Here is a 14,066-nt window from a genome sequence, read left to right on the forward strand (position 1 = left end):
TCTTCACGTCTGGGAAAATTGTAAAAAAATAAATAAATAAAAAGTTGTTGAGTTGTCGCAGTAGTCTTACCGCTTTTCCACTGGGGCTGGTACAGAAGCCGGCGCCCCATGTATCGGGTTGTGCTTTTCTACACAAAAAGCCTGGTAGGGTGCCCAAATCCTGATTCCATACTGGCCACAAAATATTGCTGGTCTCTAACAAGGGAACCCGTGACCTAGGTGGTTAGAGCTTTCACAACAGAGCAAATCAGTGGAAACATGAACCAGTAGTATGTTATGTCATAAAGTGGCATGAAAGAAAATGGGTTCTTCAGCATCCATGTAATTTGTCTGATCACCATCTTTCTGATTATAAAAATGGCCAAGCACAACTTACGTGAAGTTCACAACGTAATTTCGGGAGGAGTAAACCCATCTAATCTTTCAATTAACTGCTGGAGCATATAAGCAGCCGCTCACCTTGCTCTGGCATCCCTCCACCTCCCCAACACGATTAGGCATCTTGCTACCATACTCATCATCCAAGCATTAGTTGTCCCACTGGGGGGCATATCTAAGCTCCAGTTGAAGCTGGTTCCTCAAGCCCCTCCACTGCGGACAGCAAGCCAAATACGCTTAAACATGTTAGCTTAAAGATTATATGGGCAAAGGAACTCATGAATCTGCACTTGACGTGTATCTGCAGTCTTGTGGCCTTCTTCATGCACATCTTTGAAGTCCACGAGACTGAAGTCAGGGTCCCTCGTATGTGGCCACTGCTCTGCAGAGTTTAGCTTAGCCCTAAACAAAGTCACATGAACAAGAATCAAAGTCTTGATAGTTACTAGAAAATGACAGATAGGTAAGTATGTTCAGTTATTTTAACTAAACTCCCTGCTTCGGACCCTCTAAACCCTCCAGGTTTGGAATTGAAGAACCTTGCTACAGGTTGCAGGCTGACTCTGAAGGGTGTTCAGGAGTTCCTTGTTTATGGCTGCTATGCATCGTCATTACGGTAGAAATACTGCTAGTCATTGCCTCAAGTTCATTTGTGTGTTTGGGTGCACTGAGAAGCTAAGACAGATCAAGAAGGATATTTGGTAATCTATCTATAGTGGTTGGGATAATTGTTCTACCTGGCGCGATATGGCAAATATCAGCAGTATGCATGTTACAAGGTTGTGATCAGTGACATCACTTTGCAGTAGAATATCTACAGTATATCAGTAGGACTGATTCCGTGCAATATAATTAAATCTTGTGTATGATTAAAACGATAAGTGTGTCTAGTGACGTTTTTCGTGACCCCAAAACGGGTTTAGTAAATCTGTAAACGCAACCCCTAATGCATCATTTGTCTGAATGTTAAAATATCTGACAATCAATGCTTTGTTGACGTTGTCCAATAGGTGTACTACACACGCACTTCTATAAATTAAGTGGGTAGAACAAAGACTGTGATTTGAGGTTTGACTTACTAGTCATATGGCGTGTAGCGTCTAGGAGATATTGTCAAACAGATGATCTGCTCCGATTCTGCAATAGTGCAGGCCATCAGCACGATAGAGCGGTCACTCCCAGAAAAGATTCCAATTATTTACAAAGAGCAGTTTCTGTTAATTACACCATGACCTTAACCATTCATTTAGAGCAAATAATCTACTGAACCTTTCATGTCCTCCTCGGAAGCGGTCTGTAAAGTAAGAAGAGTGTAAACAAGACAAGCGGTAGCCGGCACCACGCTAGTGATGTTAATAGGCTAAAGCTATTAAAATATCAGTCACCTTTATTTATATAGCATTTTTTTTACAATACAGATTGTTTCAAAGCAGTTTTACAGTGATAACAGGAAAATAATGCAACAAAGTTTGTTTCTGTACAGCAGATCTAGAAGAAAATAGGGTCATTGTCCAGCTTAAGTAAGTTCAGTGATGGTTCATTTTTTTGTAAAAAAGTTATTAATTTAGTTCATTTATATATAGTAATAATCCAGCTAAGTTCAGTTCTCATCTAATAGTGTCAATGCAGGCCGATCAATAATCATATTGTTGAATAGTATATGTCCCTAACTAAGCAAGCCAAAAGCCAAAGGTGACTGGCAAGGAGCCAAAACTCCATCAGGTGACAGAATGAAGAAAAAAACTCTTGGGAGAAATCAGGCTCAGTCAAAGAGCCAGTCATCAACATTAGTTTCACAAGAAGCAAAAAAAAAAAACAACAACATGCGAATACATTTTTTTATGAGTGTTAAATAAACGCTTTGGAAATTTGCCATTGAAACTTTTATTATGTACATTATCACAAACTACAGCCAATCAGCAAACAAGAAGCATTCATATTAATTTTTCCAATGAAAAAAAAGAACAAGAATATAACATGTTGTGTCTGAATGTTTAAACCCCCTAAATTGTTTTCATTTAAACTTCATCAGCTGCAATACAGAAAGCTGACAGAAACACTGAAGTAAATAGTCATTGCTACGGAAATGATAGCACACTGTCGATTCTCGTCGCATTGGTGTAAACTGGCAGGTTACGCTCTGTCTACATCGGATGTGAACAGCTGAAAGTCACAATTCTTGCATGATTCTCTTTAATTAGGAGAGGTATCATATTACCTCTCTTTAGTGAAAAAGGTGCAGAAATATCTGGATCCAGCAAGGGTGTGACTTTTACCTGTAGCATTGCAGCATGACATCACTTCCAAATCTTATTGCTTTTGATGCCTTTTTTACGGTGTTAGGTGATGAGGATATGATCACAATGACAAACTATGGTAAGCCGCCTAAACCACAGCTACATATTTTGAACAATATAGCAGTGTTTGTAACCTGTTTTAAAAAAATCATTGCATTTCATTTTTGGATTTGAAATAACACACTTAAGTGTGAAATAACACACTTAAAGCGATTTCTGAGAAACGCAGTTGAAAGTGGATCGGACCGAGCACCAAAACACACCTGTAACCAATCAGCAGTAAGGGGCATATACACTCATTAGTAGTGATGTGTCGTTCATGAACGATTCGTTCATTTTGAACGAATCTTTAATATGACTCGGGACTACCGAGTTGTCTCAGAGAGTGATTCGTTGACCGCGCATGCGCGCAACATCGCATAAGGTACATGAAGTCACGACAGAAATTATTAGTTAATCTTTCGCGAGTCTTCGGGTTTGGGCCGGGTCCGAGTCTTTTGTTCTTTCTGTCAGTCCCATAGAGACTATGCTGTCAGTACCGGAAAGAGAAATGATTAGTTCGTCTGGTTCGGGTTCGGCTGGGTCCGAGTGCTTCGTTCTTCCTGTCAGTCCCATTGAGACTATGCTCTCAGTACCGGAAAGAGAAATGATTAGTTCATCTCTTCGGTTTCAAGTCGTTCGTTCTTCAAGTCAGACTATCATAAAGTAGATAAATAACAGTCTAACATTATCAAATGTCTGGAGAAGAGGTTAAATTAGGTTAATTAGAAAAACAATTATGCCGAAATTCATATCAGGATGTCTCTGATATTAACAGAAAGGACAAAAAGCGTCTATATCAGAAAAAAGATCAATCCAAACTGAATGTTTAATAGCAAACATATTGAAGATTAGTAGGCTGTCTAACGCTATCTCACGACCAATTTGTACGAATTTGTACGAGTGATTAAAAAGTGGCTAATTCGTATGAATTCGTACGACCCCACTCGTATGAATTTGTACGATTTGTCTAAACCCACGTGATGGGTAGGTTTAGGGGCGGGGTCAGGGGTAGGTCATTCGTACAAATTCATACGAATTGGGCAACTCGTAAAATATGTACGATTTAGCAAAAATCGTACCTATTCGTACGAGGGAGGTCGTATGCATTCGTACGAATTAGCCACCTCGTAAAATTCGTACGAATTGCGTGAGATCAGGCTGGGCTGTCAGTTAATTAAATGATTAGTGTAAAAAAGCAATTTATTTAGCATAATGAAGAATCTCCTCCATTGATATCCATAAAAAAAGACCTCTTGTCTCCTCGCCAAAGTACTACTTTACAAAGTACAAAGCATTACTCTTTTTTTGTTAACCTTCAGGGATACCACGAGTAGAGGGGCTCTGTTCAGGATCACTAGATAGTTAGAGACAGGTGAATTTGATCAGCATTGGAGCTAAACTCTGCAGGACAGTAGACCTTGAGAGAGTCCAGAGTCGACAAACCTTGATCAATACCATAGGGTCATAGAAATATGTAAGTTGATTCATTGGGAAATATGTGAACAATTTACATTTTAAATACAAATATGAAAATAAATGAGAAAAATCTAATGAACCTGGGTTAAAAGCATTGCTAACTACCTTTCAAAATAAGTGTGAAATATTGCTTGACACAATGTTAAGACAATAATCTAAAACAGACCCTAACAATAGAAAAGATATTAACTGAAGGATAAGTGTAGTACGAAAAGATTCCAGAGTGCCACATAATAATGTTTTTTTTTCTGTTCAGTGGATTTACTAAATTACTCCATTCAATGACAATTCTCTAATATGTTTGTGGATTTTTCATCATTACTTTTATCCCTTTTCCTTTCATTTAAATACCCGTAATGTTAAAGGGATAGGTCACGCAAAATGAAAATTATGTTATTAATTACTCACCCTCATGTCGTTCCAAACCTGTAAGACTTTCGTTCATCTTCGAGACACAAATGATTTTTTTGTAATGTAATTTGAGAGTTTTCTGTCCCTCAATTCACAGCTACGCAACTACCACTTTGACGCATCAAAAAGTTCATAAAGAGATTGTAAAATTAATACATATGAATTGAGTGGTTTAATCCAAACTTTTCTGAAGAGACACAGTTGCTTTGTATGATGAACAGATTGAATTTTAGGCTTTTTTGAAGCATCAAAGGGGTAGTTGTGTAGCTGTCAATGGAGGGACAGAAAACTCTCAGATTTTATCAAAATGATCTTCATTTGTGTTCCGAAGATGAACGAAAGCCTTACGGGTTTGAAATGACATGAGGGTGAGAAATGAATGACAAAATTTTAATTTTTTGGGTGAAATAATCATTTAACCAAAACATACTACCTGTCTGCCTAATAACATTGTTTTCTTTTTTTGGGAATGTTAATAGATATTAATAGGTTTGTTTATTGGTTACACAACACAGTCTAGTCAAACTTAACTGATTCATGATGGTTTCTCACACCCTGTCAATACGCCATAATTGCTTCAGCATTTGGAATCATTAGGATTTGCAGAATCTGGTATGTGGAGTTTATTTGGATTGTTGGGATAAATCTGCCGGTGTCTGTGAGATTGGTAGGTCTTTAAAGCCTAGACCCTCACCAGAGACAGCTGGGCCGCAGACCTGTGGTGTGACTTCAGTGTACACAAACATGTGTTCACTGTTGTGGAGAGTTTCGATATTTCAGAGTCAATGTAGCCTGAATAGAAACACTAACGAAACATGAAAAGACTGCGTCATTTCAACTGTTGCAGTAACTGGCACTTCCTGGGAAAACAGGAGAGAGTGAATCAGTTACTGCCTGCCAAACAATGGAATGGTTCTAAACATGGATAATTGCAATGGGATATGTGCTAATTAAAGGGACTTGTGCTGTCTATCTACATTAAAACGATTACAGCCAAGAGCAAAATGAGGAAAGGAAGAAAAACAGAACAAAATAGAGTTTGCTGCTCACGCAAGAGAGAAAATAAATGGGAGTTCCCATTGGGTTGTGTTTACATTCCAGCTGGTTGTGTCGTATTTTCCATGAGGTTCACCCGAGGATAATTGGGGCACAATGGGTTGCAGATGTTGGTTACACCTTTATCCTATGGGCCCCTGGGTGCCCACTCTGGTTTTGTCATTCGGCTCCACCACGCTTCAGAGGATTTAACCGACGACCTCTGACATGTCCTTCAACTGCTCCCATGCAATCCATTCACCATGTGATGACATAAAACACGGTTTAATCCAGTACAATATAACACTAATATGTCACAACTCAACCACCCAAACAGAAAATTGCTCATCACCTCACAATACCATTTGGAAACATTCGTAAATGGTGAAGTATTTCTTTCAGTAAGGCTATTCACACAGAATATTAATTTTTGTTGAAAATTTGTTAAACCGGTGAATTGTGATTGAAAAAAAATGTTTGTTTCAGTCTTGGCATAATTAAAAATTTCAGAAGAGATTTGTCTCACATTTGGTGTAAGACGTTCTTTGTCTCGAAAAACCTCACAAGTTGAGGTATTTATCAGATGTTGGAGCTGGAAATATCCATTTTATAAAAACAGTCGAGTTTAGAGATATTCACAAAGTTTGGTGTTAATGTTACAATGGTGCTGGTTTTAATGTAAACAGTAAAATCACTCTTATAACAGTTCATGACACTGGTATATATAATATTTATTTAATTATATGTAATAAAATATTTATAATATTTACTGCAATGGTTCTATAGATGTCAACTTTTAAAGTTTAAGAAAGCAATAAAGCTACATATTGGTACTCAGTGCCTGGTCTCTTATATAGGACTGTTGTAGTTAAAATATTGCTGACTATGTAAGATGTTTTAGAACCACAAAAATGCTACTTGTCCAAAGAGTTGTCATCACCTGTATTTTTAGGAGAAAGTATAAAGTTGGTTGACAGATAAACATCAGCCACTCCCATGTGTCTTTCATGAACAAATGCCAAAGAGCAACTTGATTAATTGCTGGGTGGTAAGAAGATTGACATTGGAATTTAATTCACTTAAGTCTCTGAATCCATTGCCTCATCAGCTATCACGAAGTTAAGTGCTTTGTGTGAGGTTCTCAGTTTTGTCTCGGTTTGGCCCACTTCTGACGGAACTGTATGAATTACTGTTGAAAAAAAGTGTCTTAACGGTACCATAGTACAGTGATGGTATCAAATGGTAAGCCCATGATACTTTGATATATACCATAGTACAGAAGGATTGCCATATTCATATTCATGTACCATGGCATATGCTTCTCCAAGGTACTTAAAACAAATATGTGCAAAAAAGTATTGCCATGGTACTTTTTGGTGCTTTTCGTTTAGTGTACATTTTACAGCTGTGAAGAGAAGGGCATGATACAGCATATCGTCGCTGCCCGATGAAACTCACGTATGTCCAAAACGGTTACTTTTCAGGAAGTGAAAAAAACACCGTAATTTCAAAAGCAGTTGAACGTAGTGTTGCATACTTGGTACGACATCTTTAAATGTAACCATATTCTTGCCAGTGTAATGATATTATCCACATTTGACCAAAATAGAGTTTAAATGGACATAAGTGCATATTTTACAGTAACGGTGGTCGATACGCGTTCTTCCGATCATTAATTAGAATGACCAAATCGAGTTTCATATTGACAGATGAATAAGCTACGCTCAGTTTATTAAATAGCCTACGTCTCAGTTTATTAAATACGCTCAGTTTATTAAATAGCCTACGTCTCAGTTTATTAAATACGCTCAGTTTATTAAATGTCTCTTGCAAACTATGAAGGGACAATGAATCAATACACTGACATGGCAATGCTAGACTGATACTTTGTTTGCACAGTCCTACCGTAATTTTGTGAATATATAATAAACTTGAGAACAGTGGTCAAAAACAAATGTTTGCTGATACTTTACCTCACAGTGTTATTTGGCTATCCAATGCTGAGCTTCCAGAGACGCTTAAGATGAAACTACACAAGACCGGCAAGATGCCTCCACAGGGTGGGAGATACGCGGCGTGATTGACAGCTTTGACACAAAATGGATATACGTGAAAATCAGATGACATGATTTGACAACTTTTCATTGGTCATTTAGATAATGTGACGCATCCTGTATACGGAAATGAACCTGGACATTCTATCCGTCAAAAAATCTCAAAATCGGCAAACTGGACATACGCGGTTTTCATCAGACAGCGACGATATGCTGGGATTACATTGATAAAGCTTTTTTCCAAAGCTAATAATAATAGTGAGCTACTGGAATGCACTAGGGAATGCTAACCTTAAAAATAATGACATATTTGTCTGATCCCTCTATTAAAAATAAAACAAGGTGCAGACACAATGAGGCCTTTGGATCTAAGCTGTAGGTCTTCTGTTGCTGTACCCGAGCATCAGTTAGGTTAGAAATCGTCATTACTGTTTCCAGCCTTTACCATGGGGAGATCAACTGTACTAAGGTGCTGATCCTCCCAGGGTGATGTCCTTTTTATATTTTGTCTCTTTTGCTATGACCCCATTCTATCTATCCTTTTAGCTCTTTTTATATCTTCAATTCCATGGCACTTTAACATGAATTCCCCATGGAAGCTGATCTTTGAGCTGTCATTGAATATTTTTAACCTTTTTGTGGCAGGGGCAGATGGAAACCCACCTACCATTTGAATACATGGGCAGTTGAATCATCAACTATATAGGGATATTGGATGTGTGGCAACATGTGTCTAACGTTTCCATCAGAAGGTCAGGGTTAGTCTTGCACATGTACCTTTTTGTCTGTAATATCTAATGAAGCTTGAGTGCACATTGTGTGAACATAGCTATGGTCTTATCCAGCAGTGAATTCCCCTCCCTTTTACTGAATGTACTTTAACATTTTCACACCTAATAAGACACTAAAAAGTTGTAGACTTATAATGGTTAATGTTTGCCAATACAGTCATCAATTCAGGAACCATTCCTAGATTCTGTTTTTATTAGGTTTGGGTGCAAACATATGCAAGATTGCAGAGGCATATTCAAGACCACAGCAAACAGAGCAATTCATTATTTTCTACAACACTTACTTGCTCCTGACATGGAACAAAAACCGAATTAGACAGTACTGCCTGGATCCGAACACCGTGCTTTGCACATTAAACAAAGCACGCGGAAGAGATTGCATGGCTTGAGCACACTTGCCGCACTCTCATACATAGATAAGACGATACATGAGTGTCAGGGCTCTGTCACAAAACCAAGAATGTACCAAACTGAAGTAACAGAACCCTGACAAGCATTACATTTAACCTGCCAGCTCAAATCATCCTTTGCCATGATCACGTGAAATGTCTTGCACTTGATATTCCAAGAATGTTTTTACGTTTAATGGAAAGACAATTAATCCTAAGAAAAGCTTGAATGTAAATCATCAAAAGGCCCTTATTTACTTCTTGATATGTTACACAATACTTATCTGATCTCATGTGGATGTGTTTAACATTCCATCTTCTCATCTCCAATTCCCTTGATTTTATTTATCTTTTCAAGGTTTCCCTCCACCAATGAAGTTCTTTAACTAAATGTGCTTGATTCCTCTCAAAAGTGCAGCCAGGGGCCGCATTCACTTTGCCGAAAATCCTCTAAAAGCAGCCAAGATCTCCCGAAGGAAACTTCTCCCTCCGAAAATAGATAAAGGTGTCAAAGGGCACAGGAAAATTTTAAAATGATGACAGAGGGGTAATTCTCAAAGTGTGATGGAGCTCTTCCTCTTCTTAAAAGGTCCTTTCGTTCATTTTACCGTGAAGGACTGTGCACAAAAGAGCAGTAAATGGTAGTCATAGCACTCTTCAAATCAGAAGTCAGGTTGTCTCGCCAGGATTGGAGATAAGGCTGTAGAATAAGGGTAGCTAACTCTGCTCCTTGAGGGCTAACTTCACACAGATTTCATTTCTAGCACAGTTCCAACACACCTGCTAAATATTTTCCAGAAATCCTGGACACCTTGATTTCCAGGTTGAGGTGTGTTTGATTAGGGTTGGAGCTGAACTTTGGAGTATGGTAGCCCTTCAGGAGCAGTATACTGATAGCTACTTACAGAAGGCCTATCTCATGATCATTCTTCCTTTTAAGCTCTTACTTTGTATTACACCTCAGTTCTAAAACCTAGCTGCCCTCCTGTCTACTGCTTACAAATGTAGTAAATAGCTGCTTTTCACCTCCTTTTACATCATGTGCACTGCTTTGTAATACTTCTCCTGAGCTATAGAGTTGTCATCTTTCTCAAGTGCAAAGGTACTCTCTGATATTTTTATAAATCTTTTTTTGTTGTTTCCACATTTGCTTTTTGTTGAGTTTATTTGCATTTTTGCTACCTTCTTTGAGTTGTTCTTTATTGCACCAGCTTTACTGTGACTGTTGCCACCTAGTGGACTCACCGTTAATTCCAGGCATGAGTGCAGACGACTCAAGTGGACATCTGAACCATACTTTTGGTTTAAGGCAGCCATGCTGAAACCACCTCCATTGGCCACCAAGCTTGTTTCCAGTGGTCAATCTTTTTGGATTAACTTGTCATGCTTAGAGACAACCTGTTTAAATATGCTAAGACCAGCATACTATCTCTGTGTTGCCTTAGAGTTTTGCTAAGGTATCTCGATTTCAAAACTGAGAATGGTGTGCTTCATAGCCTTCTTTCCTTTGTTTCCAGACGCCGACACCCAGTCCTCACGTTTTTCAAATAACATCAGTGTTAACTTTCAGTACAAGGTCTGTGTCAATATTCTGGCAGTTGTACAGCACCGCCCCGGCTCCTCGCTGCTTATGTCAACTCCTCTGTAGACCTCACCCAGAAAATACTACAGCAGCCCAGTTCCTTTGGAAAGCTGTCAGAGAGCTGGGCCACTAATATGTAGAAGAAACCCATTAATCTTGAAAATGTTTCTGAAAAGCATTAAATGTGCTTAATCTGATCTGGCAGTCATTTTGATTGATCAAGGGCCAGCTGGCATGGGCGCCTGATATTTTGGCCCTTGATACAAAGGAAGTCTTGGGAGAAACATCAGAACGGAGAAGGTTAAGAGGACTTCCAGCATTCCCTTAATCATTAGGCTCCAACCAGAGTCACACTAACACCCTATAAATGTAGGCCTATATGAAATAGTTCAACAACACAATACAGCCAGCAGGCCACATTGAGCAGACCATCTGAGTGTTAACAAGTTTTGGCTTTCTACAATGCAAGGTACCTTTCAACAACACTGCAAAATTGGATTATTAATCATTTGTTTTCTACGTTTTTGTTTGGTATAATAGGCCAGGTGCAGACAGACCAGGCAGAGGACATCTAAGGAAGGACCTAGCTAAGGACACTCAAGATGCCTTTGGGCCCCGTAAGGCACACAGACCGAAACTTAAGTCTTTACTGAGAAACTTCATCTACAGTGAGTCTGGATAATTGAGTCAGTTAGCTGAACTTAGAGAACCAGATCAATATAATTCAGGAATGATTTATTGAGACTATTTTTATTAACCAATTCATAAAACCTCACAAATCTAAAAACAAACTAGGGTGAACTGTCCCTGTAATACTGATGGCATCTTAATGACTACTATGTTTGACAGCAGATCTAGTGTGGAAATATGTCCTTCTCATTTTGAGAGAGTTGTTCTCCTTAAGAACAAGGGAAGGTGGAACAGGGAGAGATGGTAACGAAAGAAGAACCTAATTCTGATGGGGTGTGTCTCCCTGACTCCGGGAAAATTGGTCCGACCATCTCGTCCACCTCCCCCACCCCTTAATTCCTTCCAGACAGGCTGAATGTTGAAGCTGGAAGGCCTTCAAGGGCCTCTCCTGTCTGGAATGTGTGAACGCACTTTGGGGGGAAACAGTGAGACGGGTTATTGGGCGCTGGAGAGAACCAGGGCAATGTGATATGCCACCTCAGCCACTGCTGAGCACCTGTGGGATTTAGTTCGGAAGGAAAAAATTCCCCTGCTTTCATCCTTGAGGGCTGTCATCTCTCTGAACACTCGCTGTCCACCGCCTCTACCCTTTCTTCCCCAGCCGATATACCCCAGCCTCCCTCCCACTTTCAGCCTCCAGGCCTAGTGCAACATTTCATCCGTTCGGCTCAATGGAGACCCACCCCAGAGTCAGCCTGGGCTGTGCCAGAGGTATTTCCGTGCAAGAGTCTTTCCAAGTCAAACCTCTTGGGACGTAATAGTCCCTGCCAGCATGGAGCAGTCAAAACAACCCTCTATTCTGAACAACTACCTTGTGGGTCTGCACTAACAGTGCCTAACTAAACCAACTGCTCTTGCTGTTTACCAACAGAGCAACGGCTGGATTGTCTTTTCTGGGTGTTTTATAACTTTCCTCATTACCAAATGGGATAGTAAATATGTCAGTTGACAATATGTCTGTAATAAAGTACAGAATGTGATGTAGAATATTTCCTCTAGGTATAGGGTTGTGTAAGAAGATGGATGGTAAAGTTGGTAAAATTCTTATTTCCTCCAAAAATACTGGAGGAATCAATGCAATCTTAGTCACACACAGCATTATATAATATCTCAATTTCTTCTTGAATAACCTAACCAATTTTAGAATGCAAAGATTTGTGATTATTATTCCAAATTTATGTTACCACATGAGTTTTGAAAGGGGGAAAAATATGATGCAAAATTTTCCACTGAGAAAAAAATTGTTAAAAGATAATGCGAGTTGCAATATATGTTTTCTTTAGTAGATTCCTTACTGTATACTGTGTGTGTTTATATTTTAATAATGCATGTCACTTACATGAGGGGAAAACTATGTTGACTTAAATGTTTCAAAGTTATTAAGCATTTAAAGACTGATTTGTCCAGTGCAACCTTTCTGCCAACCCTGGTGTTGTACATACAGTGTATTCACCACAACAGTTCCTATTTTTTCCCCGTCTCTCTCTTTCTCTCTCTCTCTCTCTCTCTCTCTCTCTCTCTCTCTCTCTCTCTCTCTCTCTCTCTCTCTCTCTCTCTCTCTCTCTCACACACACACACACACACACACACATAGACAGACTTGTGGAAAACCATGTCTGCTGCAGTGCTTTGCATTCCTGTGGTTTGACTGGCTTTTCCTGCCTTGAACGCGAAGAGCGGCTGCACCGAAGAACATTCCTTGATGCTTTTTTCTCCATGTATTTTTTATTAGCTCAGTTTGTCTTTGTCAAAACGCACAAAGTCCACGCAAACCCAGAGGCAGTGATTGTGTGTCCATACAGGATGTTTTAGTTTTGTTCTGGCCTTAAGAACAGTTAACACATCTTTTAGTCACCATTCGCCGCTGATGCTAGACTGATAAAGATGATAACAAGAGTTGCGAGTTGACACAGACATCCAAATGTTCTCATCTCTGTCTCATATCCAGCAGTGAGAAGGAGGTCTTTTAAAACTGTACAAACAGAGAGAGGTCTTTTAAAACTGCAGCCAAGGATGCAAATTCAAGACCACATGTTTTTTCTAGTTGGTACATAGTGCAATGACTGAAACCGACAGGACAGTTCATTATGTTATTGAGAACTATGGTGGGATTTCGAGACATCATAATATATTTGTATCCCACCCTAAAGATCTTCCCTTCCCTGGCGTGCCATGAAACCATAAGTTTATTGAAAAAGCAGCATGAGTTACATATGATCTCACTGTTAAAGCACAATCCTGGGGATAACCGAAGCGCAACCCTTGGGCCTTTTACTTTGTGAACAATAGTCTGTTGTGTTAAATAATAACTTAGAGACATAACAATAGTAATTACAATCAACATGAAAATAAAAAATCAACCTATTTTCTTAATGCATGTTAATCAGTGCACAATATTCCAAAGAAAAAAGTTTTCCTCATAATCTTACATTAAGATGTAAAATCTTTCTTTGCCTTTGAAAAAACTTTTGCTCCATTTTGGTGTATGTAATCTTTTTTTTTTTCTCAATCTAGCCAGTTTCTGAAGGATAAAATCAAGTCCTGGTCTACATTTCTTTATATATGCAGTTTTCCTCAGAAATATATCAGATTATGTAATCAAACAGGTTGATAATGGCATTTGGTCATGTTGACCAAATTGTAAGAGTATGAGTAACAAAGCAAAAGTTACTTAAATGTTATTGGTTGCTTTCATGACATTCTGCATCCATTTTTTGAAGTAAATTCAGAATGTTTTTGATGTCTGCAAATTGAACATAACATAATATCTATTATCTACCTTCACCTGTGGCACTGAGTAAATGCTGCTTTCCTTTGTCTTACCGTGATTTTTCCGATGCGAACAACCTTGCTCTGATCCATTCATGGAGCTCTGTGCACACTTAAATTGGCCTTCCAGCTGTAAATTTCTTTGGATCCCA

The sequence above is a fragment of the Siphateles boraxobius genome, unplaced genomic scaffold, assembly GCF_051911475.1.
Source record: "Siphateles boraxobius isolate OS27281-9 unplaced genomic scaffold, OSU_SipBor_1 43, whole genome shotgun sequence".
Lineage (NCBI taxonomy): Eukaryota > Metazoa > Chordata > Actinopteri > Cypriniformes > Leuciscidae > Siphateles > Siphateles boraxobius.